This window comes from Hordeum vulgare, chromosome 3H (assembly GCF_904849725.1).
Source record: "Hordeum vulgare subsp. vulgare chromosome 3H, MorexV3_pseudomolecules_assembly, whole genome shotgun sequence".
NCBI classification, from domain to species: domain Eukaryota; kingdom Viridiplantae; phylum Streptophyta; class Magnoliopsida; order Poales; family Poaceae; genus Hordeum; species Hordeum vulgare.
The window spans coordinates 159,122,274-159,142,223 of NC_058520.1; positions in this window are offsets into that span (position 1 = coordinate 159,122,274).

Here is a 19,950-nt window from a genome sequence, read left to right on the forward strand (position 1 = left end):
AACTTATACAACGAGCAGCACAATCCGAAGGATGAGCACATGGTGGCCTACTCGTACCCACTCTCGTGGAAGCCCCAGCTTGGCCTGGTGGATGCCCCATGCTCTGCATTGGCGGCCTACTCCTACCCACTCTCGAGGAAGCCCTAGCTCGGCCTGGTGGATGCCCCAAGCTTAGCGTTGGTGGCCTACTCCTACCCACTCTCGTGGAAGCCCTAGCTCGGCCTGGCAGATGTCCCTCGCTCAGAGCTGGCGGCCTACTCCTACCCACTCTCGTGGAAGCCCCAGCTCGACCTGGCGGGTGCCACATGCTCAGCGCTGGCGGCCTACTCCTACCCACTCTCATGGAAGCCCGAGATCGACCTCGCGGATACCCATGATCATCGATGGCGGCCTACTCCGACGCACTCGCATGGAAGCCCTAGCTTGGCCTGGCCGATCCCCCATACTCAGCGTTGGCGTCCTACTTACCCAAGTGACCCCTGGTTGTCGCATCCTCAAGCTGAGTATGCCTCACGAGGGGCGCACGCTCATGATCTTCCCAATGCCTTTCATGTGAGGGGGGCTTGGCACGGTGCCTTTGCTCGGGTCAGTCCCACCAGCACTGCAAAATCCAAGGGATCGAGCGCGAGCTCGCAGGCTTGCTCCGGTGTATGTCACCTCACCAGGTACTTGGTGCTCTTGACTCCTCGCGCAACACCCACACTCTACCCTGCAAACATGGCCCACTGCATTACTTGCGAAAACTTGACAGTTTCCTTGGTGTAGGATACCGAAGGCCTCCGGAGCTCCTCTGTGGGAGGCCTCGCGAGCGATGTCCTACGGGAAGAAGGCTTCACGAGGGACCGCACCTCATGAGCCGCTCCCTGCGGAGGACTTGCCCCAAGCCGCACACCTTGAAGGAGAGAAGTGTAAAGCACCCTTTGGGTGTTTCCTCCCTCTCTTTTCCTTCTTGAGGCGTCGTGATTTCCTTGGCACAATCCTCTTACGCATCAAAGGGGGGACCGTGAGAATCGTGGCTCAAGGCTCCTACCAGCCCTAAGAGCCCTCCCCCTCTGGCCTTGCTGAGGGCACGCTCCAGGCATACCAGTGACGGTGTAGCTCGCCTCCTGGGGCTAGGTCCTAGCGACACATGGCACAAAGGCAGCACGAAAGGGAAAGAAATGCCTCATGAGGAAAACGAAAACACATAAAACATCAAGTGCTTAGTTAAAAGTGCCATGCGATTGTTTTCAGGTCCCTCTGGGGCAGCATCTACTCCATTACAATAATGAGCCAAGTGAGGGAGTCTAGGACTAAGGGTCCTCGGGACACCGACCCATCTCTATGGGTTGAACTCCTGGGCTACTATGGGAAGCCGGTGACCTACACGAGGAAGATACCACAAGACTTGGTGATCATGGCAAGGACTCCTCTACACGGACGTAGCCGACTAGGACTCTTGTTATCCTAGGCATATGATGCATTATATAAACTAAGGCCAGGCTAGTCGATAGACAATCTCATATTCATATTATCTTTACTCTTAGGGTTTAGACCACAACTTATGATCTCAAGGTAGATCAACACTGTACTCGATACTCCATCATCAATATAAAGAAGAGAAGGACGTAGGGTTTTACCTTCATCAAGAGGGCCCAAACCTAGGTAAAACATCGTCCCCTTCGTCCCATGTAACCCATCGATCCAAAATCCAAAGCTCAAGACCCCCTATCTGAGATCCGCCAGTTTTGACACCGACATTGGTGCTTTCGTTGAGAGTTTTCCTGTGTGATCGACACAAGGATTGATGGCTCGTGTTCAGATTGATTGCAATTTTTTCTGGACAGCGAATTTTTATGCGTCGCCCCCGTTTCTTCGAGCATCGCTTTAACGATTTCTTTAATGGAATTATGCGGAATTTTATCTACAAAAACCCTGCGAAAGTTCATCGCGTTCCGATGGAGGAATACCCGGCGATCACCGGTAATACCAGAGCCGTGTCGAATCTGGATGGGAATGTGGATGAGTTTAGGTGAGGGGTCCAGTATCTAGCTCCGACATCCGTCAGACAATCCCACTGTTCATCGGGTGCGGAATTCCTATATCGATGAGCCCTCTAAATTTCATCCCGATCCGACCGTCCAAACTCCGGAAAATATCCGATGAGTACAACGAATTTCGGATCCGTTTTCTTGGCAAAAACGAATTAGACCCGAGTTCATCTTACTTCACGAACTAGGTTTTGGACGTTCTCTTTGAAGAATTGTTTTACGGTATTATGTGTTGTTCTAAAACATATGTACATAAATTTTGAGCCTTTTCCAAGACAATTTTCACCATCACGCCGGTGTCAAACCAGCCCGATAATGTTGCTCCACGCCTTCGAGCTAAGCTAGCAATGGATGCGCCGTTGCTCTATCGAGCCAGCGATAACACACTCGGATCATCGCCTCAACGAGCCGACCAATAGTTTGATATCGTGAGGGCCGAATAACCTGTATGAGAACCTTGTCACCCACGGGACGCATGGGTCGGGCAAGCCAACATTGACGGCGTCACAAATTTCGACCTGCGTCGGCATCGTCGCGTCGTCGTTTTCTTCAAACCGACGTTTAACACGCCGACCTGTTTCGACATATTGACTGGCATGGGGGATCTCGCGCCACATTACAAAATCGATCCGTCACCTCGACTAGACCGGGGGCTTCGTCATCTCTTCATCAATCTGCTTCGGGGACTTCGGCGTCACCAGCCGACCAGCTTCGTCATGTTAGCTGGACCGGGGGCTTCGCCTCGCCACATCGATCGTGCAGCATCACGACTTCATAAAGCCGAGCTCTTAGCTCGGGCACCTCTATGCTCACGCTATATTTTTCTAATTATTTACTTCACTTAAGTTAATTTAGTAGAGGATTTTTATTATTATTTCATATTACTTTTGGCTTGCACTATTTTATGTGCATAGGTGATCGGCTCCGACTGTGTTAGAAAGTCAACTCGGCACGCCGACGTCGTCATCGCAACTCCGTCAACCGGATTGCGTCATCAACATGGTCGGCTAACGTGGGGGCCTCATCCTGACACTGCCGAACTACTCTCTCTCCTCGGCTGGAACTGGTGTTTCGCCTCGGTTCTCCCAAAGTGTTGTGCTGTAACTTCATCACGTCGAGCTCTTCGTCGGCTACCTCGTGACCGGCTTGGGGATTGTGACCTTGACCCACCACAAGCTCGTCCCTTGTCATCAAAGCCAAGCACATTAACGAGCTAAGTCGCTTTCATGCTCAACTTTTTTCAATTTTTAATTTCTGTATGGTTCGACCAGCCATTATATTTGTGTTAACCAAATAAGTTGTTTGTTAAAAACTTCTCTTGTTAAGAGCATTGTTTGTTAAAACACTTCCTTTGCCCATGTTACCTGGGGGCTCTTAAAAATTTATAAGAGTCATGTTATAATAAATGTATTCTTCTTGGTCGTTGCAAAGTATTTTTCTACCGCTCCTTTCTCAACTTGAGCGTGTTGTCGATAGCCGGATTGCCTGGTTACTTTCTAAGGTCACTCGAGTTTAGTTCGCTAACTGGCCTCGAAGAAACACTCCGCCTTCGAGATATGGAAGCTGAACCCGAAGGCTGTACCGCTTGAAATCTTTAGATTGGATGTGTCATGTTAAAGCACGATGGATGCACAAAGTAATTTTAAGACCGATTTTCGGATTGGCACGAAGAAACTTGATTTAGTGTAGACGTAAAGTTTTTGCTAAAGTTTTTTAGTTTTTCGTGCTTTAGACACCATTAATCTACTTTTATGTTTTTCTTTTAAGGGGTTAGGCATCCTCATGAAAGAGGTGCCCTGCGTGATAATTCTACTCGGGCTTTCCTGTCTGACCCACAGCTAGGAATCTTTCCTGTCGATCTACACCTTGGTGTTGGCAAAACGCACAAGCCATCTGGACTAGTTCCCGACGAGATTCAATCCTCACGTTGGTCGGCCGCACCCAACCAGAGTCTCAGGGATACGGTGTATCTAAATCATAACTATAGTAGTACAACGTTGGATGCCTTTAAAGTATCGTCAATATCAATGGTTGACTGCGACTAGAGCCTATCCCACAAAAAACCAAGTTACTCCGAGGAGTCCTCGGCAAAACGCTCTCGGATATTGCTTTATATGCATCAGTTTCGAATTGTGTCTTTGGCCAATAGTTGGGTTGCCCGGTTCCTGTGATTGCCTCCTACATTACACTTTGATCGGCTAGGTGTGCAGAGGGAGAACTACTGCTATTGTACTTCCGATTTGACTGGTCAAGTACCTGAGTGGACAGAGCCGAAAACTTAATGTCACAATGAGCGCAAGCTGGTCAGCGACCCGATGACTCTATCAAACTATAGAATGATAGAGGTTACTGCTACCTCTTGAGCTTGCCTTGGTTTTTCCCTTGAAGAGGGAAGGGTGATGCAGCACAGTAGCAGTAAGTATTTCCCTTAGTTTGAGAACCAAGGTATCAATCCAGTAGGAGTATCAAGCCAAATCTCCACCGTACCTGCGCAAAAACAGCAAACTTGCACCCAACGCTACAAAGGGGTTGTCAGTCCCTTCACGATTGATTGCAAGGTGAGATCTGAAGGCGGAAAGTGCAACAAAGTAAGTGTAAGGCTGAAAATATGATGTGAAGTAGACCCGGGGGCCATAGTGTTCACTAGAGGCTTCTCTCATGATAGCAAATATTATGGTGGGTGAACGAATTACTGTCGAGCAATTGATAGAACCGCGCAAAGTCATGACGATATCTAAGGCAATGATCATACATATAGGCATAACGTTCGAGACAAGTAGACCGATACTTTCTGCATCTACTACTATTACTCCACACATCGACCGCTATCCAGCATGCATCTAGTGTATTGAGTTCATGACAAACAAAGTAACGCCTTAAGCAAGATGACATGATGTAGAGGGATAAATTCATGCAATAGATATAAACCCCATCCTTTTACCCTTGATGGCAACAACATGATGCGTGCCTCGCTACCCCTTCTGTCACTGAGTGAGGTCATCGGACGGTATGAACCCAAAACCAAGCACTTCTCCCATTGCAAGAATCATAGATCAAGTTGGCCAAACAAAACCCACATCTCGAAGAGAATTACAAGGATATGAAATCATGCATATAAGAGATCGGAAGAAACTCAAATAAGATTCATAGATAATCTGATCATAAATCCACAATTCATCGGATCTCGACAAACACACCGCAAAAGAAGATTACATCGGATAGATCTCCATGAAGATCATGGAGAACTTTGTATTGAAGATCCAAGACAGAGAAGAAGCCATCTAGCTACTAGCTATGGACCCGAAGGTCTATGGTGAACTACTCACGCATCATCGGAGAGGCAATGGTGTTGATGAAGAAGCCCTCCGTATCCGAATCCCCCTCCGGCAGGGCACCAGAACGTGCTCCAGATGGGATCTTGCGGAGACAGAAGCTTGCGGCGGCGGAAAAGTATTTTCGTGGCTCTCTGCTGTGGTTTTGGATTTTTCAAGGATTTATAGGTGGAAGATGTAGGGCAGAGGAGCCACAGGGGGCCCACAAGCCTGCTAGGCGCGGGACCCCCCCCCCCCAGGCCGCGGCTAGGGGGCTTGTGGCCTCCCCTGGTGCCCTCTGCCTTGGTTCTCAAGCTCCGTGCGTATCTTCTGTTCCGGAAAAATCTTTTCAAAGGTTTTATTCCATTTGGACTCCGTTTAATATTCTCCTCTGAAAAGGGAAAAACACAGAAAAAACAGGAACTGGCACTTGGCACTGAGTTAATAAGTTAGTCCCAAAAAAGATATAAAAGGCATACAAAACATCCAAAGTTTGACAAGATAATAGCATGGAACCATCAAAAATTATAGATACGTTGGAGACGTATCAGTTACCCCCGTGGGCCGTACATAAAATTGGCCGAAGTGTTAATGGCTTGACGTTGGCTGATGTTGAACACTAACCGAGGGCTAGTAACTTTCCTCCCTACTTAAAAGATCCTATAACTAAGTGAAAGTTACAAAGCGTGAATATTCGATTGCTTCGTTTCCACTAAATACAACTACCTCCGGGAACCGAGACATCGACTAAGGGTTGTATTGTTAGTACGGAAACACCCTACATAGTATCTACAAAGGGGTGGAAGCCGACGATGGGCCACTTTCATATTATAAACAGTCACAATGGAGTCAAAATAGCATAGTATAAAACCATTTGTATTCAATATGTGAGTGCTACCTTCCATAATCATCCTTATAAAGCCATAAATATGCATCAATTTGACATAAGATTTTGGCCAAGATGGTTTGCCTGGCTCCTTTGCTTAGCCCCTATGTTCCCGATTCAACGGCTAGAGGGTAAAGGGAGCACCTCTAAAAGTGCGTTATATCGACTAGAGGGGGGTGAATAGGAGATTTTTATAATTTCATCACTGAGGAAATTCCTAGTCCCCATTGTTGGCTCCACCCGGGACTAAAGACCCAAACGGTTTACCTCCCGCGTCGTTTCCAGCGATGAAAAGCACAACCGAAGCAGAGTCTCTCGCCATTCTCTGTTCTTCTCCTCTCTCGCTCTGCTCTCTTATTCCTCTCTTCTTCCCTCTCTTTTTCCCTTCTATTCTTCCCTTCTCTTATTTCACCATGCCAACTCTCTATGGAGAGGTGCTCGCACATGGCAAGACCAAGCTCGATGGCGTGTACACGAACAACAGCAGGGAGATGCCGCATTTTCTTAGACAGTTGAAGGGGTGGATTGACGCCGCGCTGGAGCATGAGAAGTTCTTGGGGCTTAATCTGGAGTACACGGTCGATCAACGAGGTGTTGCCGTCATCCAACTATATTTCAAACTCCATGTCTTGATCTTCCAATGGGCGAGGTATGTTTTGAAGCTTTCTTTGATCCAAGGTTATGAAAATTTCATATATATAATGACTTATTTAGGTTCCATTGGATAGAAATATGCAGCTTCTATATATGTTCCATTGGATAGTTAATTGAGTGTTTCTTGATCAATTCATAGGATATGAAAATTGCATAGGATAGCAATATGTTCCATTTTGGAATCCTACAAAGATCAATTTCTCTTTAGTTGTAGTGAAACAATTTTATGCGGCTTTATTTGATCCTAAGTTATGAAAATTGCATATAGTGGTCTCTATAGGTTTCATTGGATAGCAATATGCAGTTTCTATATATGTTCCATTGGATAGTTAATTGAGGGTTTCTTGATCAATTCATAGGATATGAAAATTGCATAGGATAGCAATATGTTCCATTGGAATCCTATAAAGATCAATTTCTATTTAGTTGTAGTGAAACAATTTTCCATGGGGTTCTTTGATCCAAGGTTATGAAAATTGCATATAGTGATCTCTTTAGGTTCCATTGGATAGCAATATGCAGCTTCTATATATGTTCCATTGGATAGTTAATTGAGGGTTTCTTGCATAGGATAGCAATATCTTCCATTGGAATCCTATAAAGATCAATTTCTCTTTAGTTGTAGTGAAACAATTTTCCTTGTTGAATATTTTCAAAACCGTAGGAGAATATATATAGGAGACTACTAGGCAACAGACTACTGATGCTTAGCATGTGTCAGACCAGTCCACAACCATTGGATCAGATGTTCGTTGTGGTAAGATTAGCTAGTAAATTTTCACGCTTCATTGATGGGTTGCGGCATTAATTGACTTGTGCATCATACCTGCTATGCATGCATGGACCCGGTGGTATTTTTTTCCGGGGATGGGCTTGATCGTAGCTACTCTAGCAATTATTGTTAGGATTTGTTTCCTGCTTCCCAAAATTATGCTTCCGAGAATTATGCTAATTATTGTTATTATATGTTTCGTGCTTCTGGGAATTGTGCTTGCGAGAAAAAATGGTATCCATATATTACCATGAGATAATGTGCATCTTCTTCCGAGAATTGTGCTTCCAAGGATTACTTCCAAAAATAATATGTTATCCATATTTATAGGAGATAATGTGCATCTTTTTCACATGGAACCATTCCTTTTAACTGTTGGAAGCATACGGGAGATAATGTGCATCTAGTACACTACCTATGTTATTCTAGACACATTTTTATGCAAAGGCGACATTGCATTTGTGCCATGGAAACATTCCAAATTGATGGAAGCATAAGCTTTGTTATGCAGCAGAATTGTTTTTTTCAATGGAAGGATTTAGTTTATGTTACATTTTTGGGAGAAGGAAATAATTTTTTGGTGTAAAAGAAGCATTTTTCTTGTACAACAGAGACATTTGCTTCGCAAAGAAATCATCAGTAAGCACAACAAGAATGATTAAGCCTCCTATTTGTTTCATACGATAATAAAAAAATATTACAATTCGCTTTGCATTTAAACAGAAGAATATTACAATAATTTTTTACAAGCTGGTCATGCACAACCATTGTTCGAGTACAACTGACAAATTTGAGCAGTGACTCGTTCGTCTCAGTTATGGCACGCTCAACATCATTTCAAAGCATCTTGCAGACAACAAAGAAGATCATTTAGAATCAAGTGCATGTGTGTGTACATTAGAAGCATTCAGTGAGAAAGAATAAAACACACACTTAAAATGTGCAAAAATGGATGTACAATAAAGTTTTATGTATATAAACAACACTGGCACTGATTGAAGCACATAATAGTTGTGGTTGAAGCACACATTTCTGCTAATGATTCCATCAAAATCATTTTTACGATATAATAAGCATACACTTACAATTCTTAAAGAAAAATTGGACATAGCATAGAGATATACAATGCAAGAATCAAAATTAGGAAGCGTCGGCTTCATTGTATCATAATATATATTAAACACATTAGAAGCATGGATTTTTTTTCAATTGCAAGCATGATCAAATTAGGAAAAGTTGTGCTTTGCAAATAAGTTAAAGAATATACAATTGACTTGATAATATTAAAATAGTATGTCTGGATATTATCGGAACCATGTATAAGAATGAATTGTTTCAAAGGCAAAAAAACTAATTTGTCAACCTAATTCCGTACTATTGATACAATCTATCTGGACTGAAGTACAATGCTTCCAAAGGATGGATATTTTGGGAGCATCTGATTCATTCAAAAACACAAAAGGGGGTAGTGGTTACAGCTTGCCAATCCATACGCAAGTACAAAGCACGTAGTAGACTTACATGAAGCATCGATATCTATAGCAAAAACAAATCTTGTAAGCACAACACACATGTGGCCTAGTGGAAGCATACATACAAATCCAAAATTGAATATTGGAATCCTTGCGGCAAAAAGGACCTTTGGCCTGCTGGTTCTCGGACTTTTTGGGCAGCGTCGTTAAGCAAAAACAGCACTTTGGTCATAGTGGCCACGGGCACCTAGGACGGTGCATCGGCAACGATGGCGAGGTGGACGGTGAGCACACCCGTTAGGTGAACTCGTAGGGGCGCGGGAAACGGATCTGACCAGCACTGGCGATGCAAACAGGTGCAGCGCCCAGCTCGGTGAAGGGAGAGCTTTGCAGCGAGATGGGACGTTAAGGTCAACGAGATTAGGGACGAGCTTGCCCATGAGATGTGAGACAAGCCGGGGTGGATGGGTCGGGCATGTTCGGCAGGCGAGATTTACTCACGCAGGTCGAGCGAGATTTACTACTAAATATGGACTGTGGGATTAGAGAAGAACGAACCACGCGGGAGTCGTTTGAGGAAAATTTCCTATCAGACTTCTGATAGCAAGCATTTACCATATATATATATATATATATATATATTAGGGTCGCGCTATTCGTCACCCTGGGTGAGGAATAGTTATTCTTCACCCCCCTCTATTTTAACATCAATGCATCGTAAGTTTACTTTTCGTAAATTTTTTCTTATTTTACACGTAAAAAGAAACCTAAAAAAATATAATCAATGTAAAAATATTTGATGTCACGTAAAATTACGAACATACAAAAATAATGCAAAAAATATAATAAATTCAATTTTTTTTGGTCTTGTGACCTATATTTTTGTTTTTCTTTTGTCAAATTTTACGTAGCGATTTAATATAAATGTAACTATTTATATTTCAAATTTAACTTATTTGTAAATTGATCGTAAGATTATCTCGGATGAAGAATAAACTATTTTGCACCCTGGATGATGAATAGAGTTTCTATATATATATATATATATATATATATATATATATATATATATATATATATATATATATATCATAGTTAATTTACGGTTTCTTGATCAATTAATATGATATGAAAGTTGCATAGGGTAGCAATATGTTCTATTTGAATCCTAAATATAATTTTTTTTATTTAGTTGTACTGAATCATTTTCCCTTGTTGCAGCAGCATGTAACATTTATTCCATTTTAATTTATTGTTGTTGCAGTAGTGACAAGCATTGTCCAGAACTCATGGTCTTCCTTCGTAGCGGCATAAGTTTTGCTACCGTTTACATAAGGAACGATAAGTTGAAGATGAGGCACAGCTTTGGTATTGAGATACCAGCTGATTGCCTCACTGATCGCCAACACACATTCAGGTTTTGACATGACAGGACTTTGATGGCTCATATGGCAGTCGCCTTGATCGACGAGGAGTATGGTGATATGAAGACCAAATTCCCAAGGTCTCAGCACGGACATTGGGAGAAGACCCCACTTTACCCTATCAACATTGAGTATGCAGCAAAAGATGCATATGTTTCATACGAGTTGTACCACAAGATTTGAGTCGTCAACTATGGCCAGCGTCACCTCGCACCAGGTTGGGGATATTCTGATTCAGACGATTCACATGAGTAGTGTTCACAACGGCGAACACTTGTATATATATATATCTATGCTAGCCATTATTATGTACTCTTTGAACTAGTATTATTATATACTGCTTGGACCAATTTATATATGTCTAGTTTTTATTTGTGCCATTATAGTTACCAAATTTGAATGGTTTAGCCCTTTCTAACTTCATTTGCTACTTTTCATGGTATGATGCATTTCGACCACATATATATACAAAAAGTCTTGAGTTCAAATAAGTTCGAAAAAATGAATTTCCTTTTGTAACAGATCTGTTTTTGATTAAAACAGCCATTTAAAATAACATAAAACCTACCAAATTGAATATAATGATAAAAACACAGTAATATTAAATACACGAAAAAGAATCACTCAACAATCTATTTTTTTAGTAAAGTTATTCACAAAATAAAATAAATAAAGTAAAAAACGAAACAAAAAAACTAGATTTTAAAAAATGCCACCTAGTGTGCTACCACGGCGTGAATACGACTAGAAACCCAACCACAGAGTTGGGCTAGGATTTACGCCCAGAGAAGGCCCAATAGGCCCACATGCAGTGACAAATTAGGCCCAGAAGCTTGCAGTTGAGAGGAGCTCGAGAGGGTGAGCGCACCAGCGCTTATAAACCACTCCCGGGCTCTCTCAGCTAGCGAGGTGGGACTAAACATCTAACCGCACCGCGGCTGTGGCAGGCACATGCCTTTAGTCCCGGTTTGTGCCAGCAATCGACACGAAATATGCCCTTTCGTGTCGGTTGGTGGCACTAACCGGGACTAAATGTATATTCTTCCCATCCTAAAAGCAAGACACGAAATACGCCCTTTAGTCACGGTTTGAGGCACAAACCGAGACGAAAGGTAAATTTCAATTTGTGGATCATTTAGCTCAAAAAATCAGTAAATGCATCCAAAATACCAAATGAACTCAGAAAGTGTTGAAAATTGATCATGTGGCCTTGAATGGTGCATTTTGAACACACAAAAAGTCAGGAGTTCAAATAAGTTAAAAAATGAAATCCCTTTTGTAACACATGAGTTTTTGTAAGAAACCCTCATACTTCGAAAGAGATTATCCGATTTGTACACGAAGTGCATCCAGTTTTTGCCGCAACCCTCTCAACTTTTTAGCACACGCTATGTGGGTGAAATGATGATACCATGCCAACTTTCAACCTATTCAGAGTTCATTTGTAGTGCTTTTTAATTTCTGGGTCATTTAGCTGAAAAAATCAGTAAATGCATGGAAAATACCAAATGAACTCAGAAATGTTGAAAATTGATGATGTGGCCTTGAATGGTGCATTTTCAACACACAAAAAGTCTTGAGTTCAAATAAGTTCAAAAAAATAAAATCCCTTTTGTAATAGATGAGTTTTGGTAAGAAACCCTCATACTTCGAAAGAGATTGTCCAATTTGTACATGAAGTGCATCCAATTTTTGCCGCTACCTCTCAACTTTTTAACACATGCTATGTGGGTAAAATGAAGATACCATGCCAACTTTCAACATATTCAGAGTTCATTTGTAGTGCTTTTCAATTTCTGGGTCATTTAGCTCAAAAAAATTAGTAAATGCATGAAAAGTACAAAATGAACTCAAAAGGTGTTGAAAATTGATGATGTGGCCTTGAATGGTGCATTTTGAACACACAAAAAGTCTTGAGTTCAAACAAGTTCAAAAAAATGAAATCCCTTTTTTAACATATGAGTTTTCGTAAGAAATCGTGATACTTCGAAAGTGATTGTCCGATTTTTATACGAAGTGCATCCAGTTTTTGCCGCATCCCTCTCAACTTTTTAGCACATGCTATGTGGGTGAGATGATGATACCATGCCAAGTTTCAACATATTGGGAGTTCATTTGTAGTGCTTTTCAATTTCTGGGTAATTTAGCTCAAAAAAATCAGTAAATGCATGAAAAGTACCAAGTGAACTCACGAAGTGTTGAAAAAATGAAATCCCTTTTGTAACAGATCTGTTTTTATTAAAACTGTCATTTAAAATAACATAAAACCTACCAAATTGAATATTATGATAAAAACACAGTAATATTAAATAGCAGGAAAAAGAATCACTCAAAAATCTATTATTTTAGTAAATTTATTCACAAAATAAAATAAATAAAGTAAAAAAACGAAACAATAAACTAGATTTAAAAAAAGCCACTTACTATGCCACCACGGCTTGAATACAACTAGAAACGGAACGAGGGAGTTGGGCCAGGATTCAGGCCCGCAGAAGGCCGAGTAGGGCCATAGGCAGTGACAAACTAGGCCCGGAAGCCTGCAGCTGAGAGGAGCTCGAGAGGGTTTGCGCACTAGCGCTTATAAACCACTCTCGGGCTCTCTCGGCTAGCGAGGTGGGACTAAACATCCAACCGCACCGCGGCTATGGAAGACACATGCCTTTATTCCCGGTTTGTGCCACCAATCAACACGAAATACGCCCTTTCGTGTCGGTTATTGGCACCAACCGGGACTAAAGGTCTCTTCTTCCCGCCCTTTGGGCTGCTAAAAATTGTCATTTTAGTCCCGGTTTGTGGCACCAACCGGGAAGAAGGGGGTGCGTTGGTCCCGGTTTGTTTCTCGAACCGGGACCACAGGTTTTCGCATATAGGCGGGAGTTATCAAAATTTCCCCCAAACTCTCCCATTTGCCCCCGAGCCAGTCCTCCTCGTCGTCGCCACTGCCCCGAGCCCGTCGTCCTCCTCATCATCACTGTCGCCCCAAGCCCGTCCTCCTCCTCGTCGTCGCCACCACCCCCGAGTCGTTGCTGTCGCCACCCCTGATCCAGTCCTCCTCGTCGTTGCCGTCGTCCCAGAGCCCGTTGTCGTTGCCACCCTCGAGCACGTGGACGTCGCCGCCACGAGCCCGTTGATGTCGCCGTGAACCCATCATCGTCGTTGCCGCCCCCTCGAGCCCGTCGTCATCGCCGCCGCCCCGAGCCCATCGGCCCCGGTGAGCTCCTCCCTACCTAATTAAATTGCTAGTTTTAGATGTATTTTAGTTTTAGATTTCATATTAAATTGGATGAGTCAAAGCTTTTGCAAATTTAGTTTTAGATGTATTTTAGTTTTAGTTTTAGATTCTATTTTGCGGTAAAAGATGAGAGCTTTAAATATATTAATTTCAGATTTATTGTTTAAATAGTAGGGCTTTAAATAGTTGTAGAAATTGTTCTCGACGTCGACGATGCCCATCCCGCATCCTCGTCGTCGACTCGGTGGCGACCACCTGCTTGATAGGCGCCAGCATGTGCAGGACTGGGCTCCGTCGGGCTGGCACTGGGAGGTGCTACCTTCTGGGGCGCGCATCTTGGCGAGGAATCAGGCTCCCGTCGTAGGCCCGGAGCTAATTTGGTGGCGGTCGCGTGGGCCACTTTCGATGCGGAGGCAGCCGGCCCGTGTGGAGGAGGTACTACGCCGTGTGAGCGAGGAGGACGAGCACGTCCATCGCTACTTGGTTGCGTTGGACGCCAGGTTCTCCAATACATGGCAGGTTCTTTAGGGATCTCACCCGATCTATGATCTTGTTATGGTTCCTTCTCTGTGGGTTTCCACCTCCCGTGCCTCAGTACAGCGACAGCTCTTTGGGTGATCAGTTGATGATGAACCGCGAGTGGAAGAGGTTATACTAGAGATGTATTCGAGATTATATTCGATAAAATTCGAGATGTATTAAGTTGATTATTGGTTGTAACTGAAAGAAAACCTTTTTGACTCTTGAGATCTATTGCATTATATATCATAACGTACATCTATGAACTATTCAACATTTGGAAATGAAATATAATTTTTTTTTGTGCATGTTTAAAACATAGAAGTTCGTGTAATTCGGTTATTCATACAAGGAGCTGAAATATTTGCAGAAACTATGGATCAAAGAGACTTGGAACAAGACCAGTTGTTGGGGGAGATAATCCTCGGCGAAGATGATATCTTGTCGTATCTCAACAATGAAATATTTCTGGAAGGAGAAGATGACGGCTCGGGTAATCGAACAATGGAGGAGGAAGGACATGATCATGATGGCTCCGGTTACTGAATGCCGGAGGAAGGAGACCATGATGACGACTACGGTGACCGAACGGAGGACGGAGTTGTTGCAAAGTCCGGCGAGGTATATATATTAATTAATCCCGAAGGTATGTACATATATTAACTCTTCTTTCTTCTTTTATAGCCCTCCGGATCGAGCCAAACTTCGGTAAAGAGACGAGGCCCAAAGAGAAGGTTGCGCATGGATGAAAAAATCACGATCACGGCACTCGCGGACGATGGCCTACCGATTGAACCCAAGCGGACCAAGGACGCATTTTTTGCTCAGTGCGGAGCTATTGTTAGGGAGAGCATCCCGATCAACATCAAGCAATGGAATAAGCCTAAGGGCGACGACGTCCCTGAAGGTGATCATGTCACCGATATGCAGAAAGATGATCTTTGGACCGCCTGAAGGCAAATTTCACCCTATCGCCACAGGAGGATCCAAATAAGCCAGTTATAGAGCCACTGGTCAAGGCGTGTGCTCTTAAGAAGATGGCACATCTATTCAGGAAGTGGAAGAATGATTTGAACCAATACTTGTCGACAAAGGGAAGACTCCTGAATTCGTCGGCCGATTTGAGAAGATAAGAGATCATTGGCCCGCATTTGTGGCCTACAAGAAATCGTACAAGAGTAAGAAAATGTCAGACACAAACAAGAACAATGCCGCAAAGAAGAAATATCACCATCACACGGGGTCAGGTGGGTACCTCAAAGCCCGGCCATTATGGGACAAAGCTGAGAATGACCTGATTGCTAAAGGGGTCGAACCATAGACATTGAACTGGCCAGACCGTTCAAGGACTTGGTTCTTCGGGGTTGGCGGAATTTTCGACCCCGAAACAGGGAAGTGTCGTTGGACGGACGAGCAACATGCAATACCCATCAACAAGCTTCAAGAGTATATCATCGCAGCGGATGAAGGGACTTCATTCCCGATAGAGAGAAGGATGAGCTGACTCAAGCCCTAGGGAATGCTGAGCACCCTGGACGAACACAAGGCACACCAGGCTCCGTTCCATGAAAGGTTGGGTTTCCCGACGCAGGCGGTTACAGAAGACGGGAGAGAAAGAGGAAAGCGGAGCTGAGCGACATGCAGAATATCCAAGCAAGACTACAAAAGCTTGAGGAACTTGAGAACCACCGAGCTGTCGGCCAACTATCTCAGCGGCACGAAGCTATCCTAGAAGGTACCCCGCTATCTCAGCAGAGAAGCAGCATGGCTTCCACAGAGCCCTTTCAGCGTGACTTCACGACTCCTAGCTACCCCGTGGATACTATCACGGAGGCTCAACATTGCGAGCTTATGATGAAATGTCAAAACCTCACTTTCAAGGCGGTTGTCGGCTCTCTTGCACCTCCTGAACCCAACGGAACTTTTCACCGCCTTTCGATTCCACATGGCTATGCTGTTGTGATGGTGGATCAAGTAATGGAGGGATTTGAGGAGCTCGAGCTTGACCACCCTACACGTGAAGGGGAGAATCAGCTGGTTCGTGCTCTGAGGAGTACATGTCTATGGCAGAAGGAGTTCATCAAGCTTTCAAACTGGACATCTCCTCCTCCTCCTCCTCCTCCAGCGAGTGATCAAGGCACTCCGCCTCCTCCCCCTCCTCCTCCTCCTCCGGCGAGTGATCAGGGCACTCCGCCTCCTCCTCCTCCGGCGAGTGATCAGGGCACTCCGCCTCCTTCTCCGGCTCCTCCGACGCGTGAGGGCACTTTGCCTCCTCCTTCGCCTACTCCGTCACATCACAGCAGTCCGCCTACTCCTTCGCCTCGTCGGAAACATCGGAAGACAAACGCCGCCGCTCCGGCTCCTCCTGCGCGTCAGAGAAGTCTGCCTCCTTCTCTCGAGCGGAAGAGATACACCTCCTTCTCTCTGGCAGCTAGCAGTACAAGCACAGGCGGGAAATATGGTCCATCGCTCAAGCCTGTGGAAAAGTTACCATATGAGAGGACCAAGAAGGAAAACAAGGACATATGTCGTGCCGAATTGAGGGCCCATTTTCCAAAGAAAACTCCACCTCAGAAGGAGAAGCTAGATCCGGTGAAAGTGGAGCGCACTATTAATCAACTGAAGCGACCAACGCCGTCTCCACTGGATTCCAACTATGACCGCATTCTTAAAAAGACATATGCACAAGCGCAACGGTCGGGAGATACTTCCAGTGCGGCCAACAGGAGAAGCAATTGTGCCCCTGCTCAAGGTGTCTAGCGATATCGTCGTTGATAGTCATCCGGGGATAGTGCCCGGTACCAATCTTGATGATTACTTTGGGGATGAGGTAACAAAAGAACAATTAAATACGTGCACGGGGAGCCTCTCGTCAAACCTGGTCATCCTCATCTAACAACGATGATGCACAAATTGCATGAGTGGTACATGAAAACCTGCAGGGAGTCTGAGAAAGACGCTATGTATGTGGCAGTGAAACCAGAGCACGAATTCATTGGACATCCCGTGATTCCTATTCAATTTGAGGAGTTATTTCAGTTATACAATCAACTCGCCCTCGACAAACAACTCATGACTTCCTACTGTCTGTAAGTATCTAGCTCAGTTTGTTCATTGCATGTATATATAATTATCCTCACTATATATATTATGCATATTGAAGATCGTCGAATTAAAAAAAGCAAGAATCGCCGACGTTAGGTTCATTAGCGCAGATGTCGTAAATGAATTGATTGTACGAGACTCATTCAAAGAGACCGAGGAGAACTTGCTAAACTCATTCCTTATACATCAAAACAAAAGGGAAATGGTCATTCCTTACAACTTCAAGTGAGTGTTGTTGTCTTCTCTGTATACTCGGTTTCGCTTACTCGAGGTTAAGTAATGTAATTGATGAGTTATATATGCATGCGCAGATACCACTTTATTCTGCTATCCATTGATGTTGGTAGGGCATTAGTAACTGTCTTAGACTCGAGACGTAAAGCCGAAGAGGATTATGCGGACATGACTGAAATGCTCAAGAAGTAAGTCCAGGCAATACCAGGACCATATCGGCATGCAACTTCCGTTCATGGGCTGATATCAAGTAATCATTTTCTTTGCGTGGCAGGGTTTGGAAGAAGTTCGCCAATAAGGTTCCCGGTCTAAACAAAGAGTTGTGATTTACACACCCCAACGTAAGTACTAGCTAGTTCCGCGCATATCTAATTGATTCAAATATATCATTACCATGCTTGCTTATCAGATTGATTGAACTCTATTCTCGTAAAGTATATGTACCAGAAAGAAGGGGCTGTTTTATGTGGATACTACGTATGCGAGTTCATTCGCCACTCGACATCTGAGCGGGGCTTCTCTAAGGAACTATTTAAAGTACATAAATAATATTCACAATTTTACTTTATATATTAACATCAATTGTGTTGAGTTTTATTCATATATATGCATGTATTGACCCCCTTCTTTAAATTAGATTTGCGAGATGGAGGATCAACTCCTACCATATGATCGCATACGAGCAATTCAAAAGGAATTGGCTGGATTCGTTCTTGACCACGTCATACCTAAAGACGGAGAATACCATGTGGATTTGTGATTGGATCTTAATTAGATGATCTTAGGGATTGTAGAAGATGTTGTATTGTATATATATGTTAGAGATTGTAAATGGTTTCCTTCATTTTCTTATTAGCTAGCGTCAAGTTCCTTCTATATGTATAGTAGCTAGCGTCGACCAAGCACGGAGAAAGAGAGGCCACTTCTCTCTATTAGCTAGCTAACACAATATGAAACCACTAAATTAACCCTCCAAAAAACCCCAACCCCCCCCCCCCCCCCCCCCCCCCACAGACACACATCCAAAACAAAAAACAAAAAACCCAGGTCCGGCGAGATGCTGACGCGTGGATGCAATTTGGTCCCGGTTAGTGTGACCAACTGGGACTAAAGTTCCTCCTGCCTGGGCTCCCCGTAGCGGCCACGTGGAGCTCCTTTCGGCCCGGTTCATAAGCCAACCGGGACGAAAGGTTTGGGCCTATAGTCCCGACCCTTTAGTCCTGGTTCAAGAACCGGGGCTAATGGGCCTCTAGAACGGGGACAAATGGGTCTTTTTCTACTAGTGATCTGGTCCCTCTCCAACAGTCGTCGCCAATCTGGTCTGCTGCTACCTATCCCCACCTCCGGTGACACCCGTTGTCGCTGGATCAAACCATTGACACTATTGACAACACGCACGAGATCGAGATTTTTTTGTTTTTGAAACTAATAATGGTAGCGCAGGTTCTAAAAGCAACATTAGTAATAGCGCGGTTCATAAAAGTTAGCTGGAGTGTCGTAGCAGTAGCGCGGATGCGGGAAATCCTACACTACTGCTAGTCCTTTTTCCTAGTAGTGGTTGACTTTTTTGTTACAGGTGTCCACTCATCCAACGACCGTTTTATACTCAATCATGTGGTTGTAGTGTAATCCACGGAGTTTTTGACCTGCTTACTCACGCCTAGAGCCGCCCATGTATGGGGCGGGACACACTTTATTTTTTATTTCTTATTTCCGTGCTTCTTGTTTTTTAAAAATAATTGAGGTTTTTTAAAAAGCTCAAACCTTCCAAAAACCTGCGCATTTCAGAAAAAAAAACTTTTTTGTTGAACACATCCATTTATCTTTCATTAGCTATTAATAAATTTTAATAACAAGTCTGCAATCCGTTTACCAAATTTTGCAACGAACAAATTGTCCTCTGCTGGGTGGAATAACAGCCCTTTCGGGTTGCCCCAAATGGTCTCATCGCCGAAGATATTGTCTGGATGTGAAGAACAGCTGGGGAGAGTACCTTCCCCACTAACGCACGCTCAGGATCCACCAGATTTGCGTCGTCTTCATCCAGCAACATAGGTTGCGCCTCGACTGCCCTCAGTCACAAACGCCCCATCAGATCTTCTACAGGTGCACTAGAGCTTGGGCCACCCGTATCCCGCATTGCCTCAAAGGCCACGGTCGTCTTCCCCGAGCAAGAGGGCCGCGACCCCGACGGGGCATCACCACTGCACGGGGCCGGTTGGACGGCCGTCTCCCGATTATTCCCCATTCCCTCGATCGATCCTGCCATGGGGCGTGTCGGCATGTCCCAGACGATACGCGGTCAAGGGTG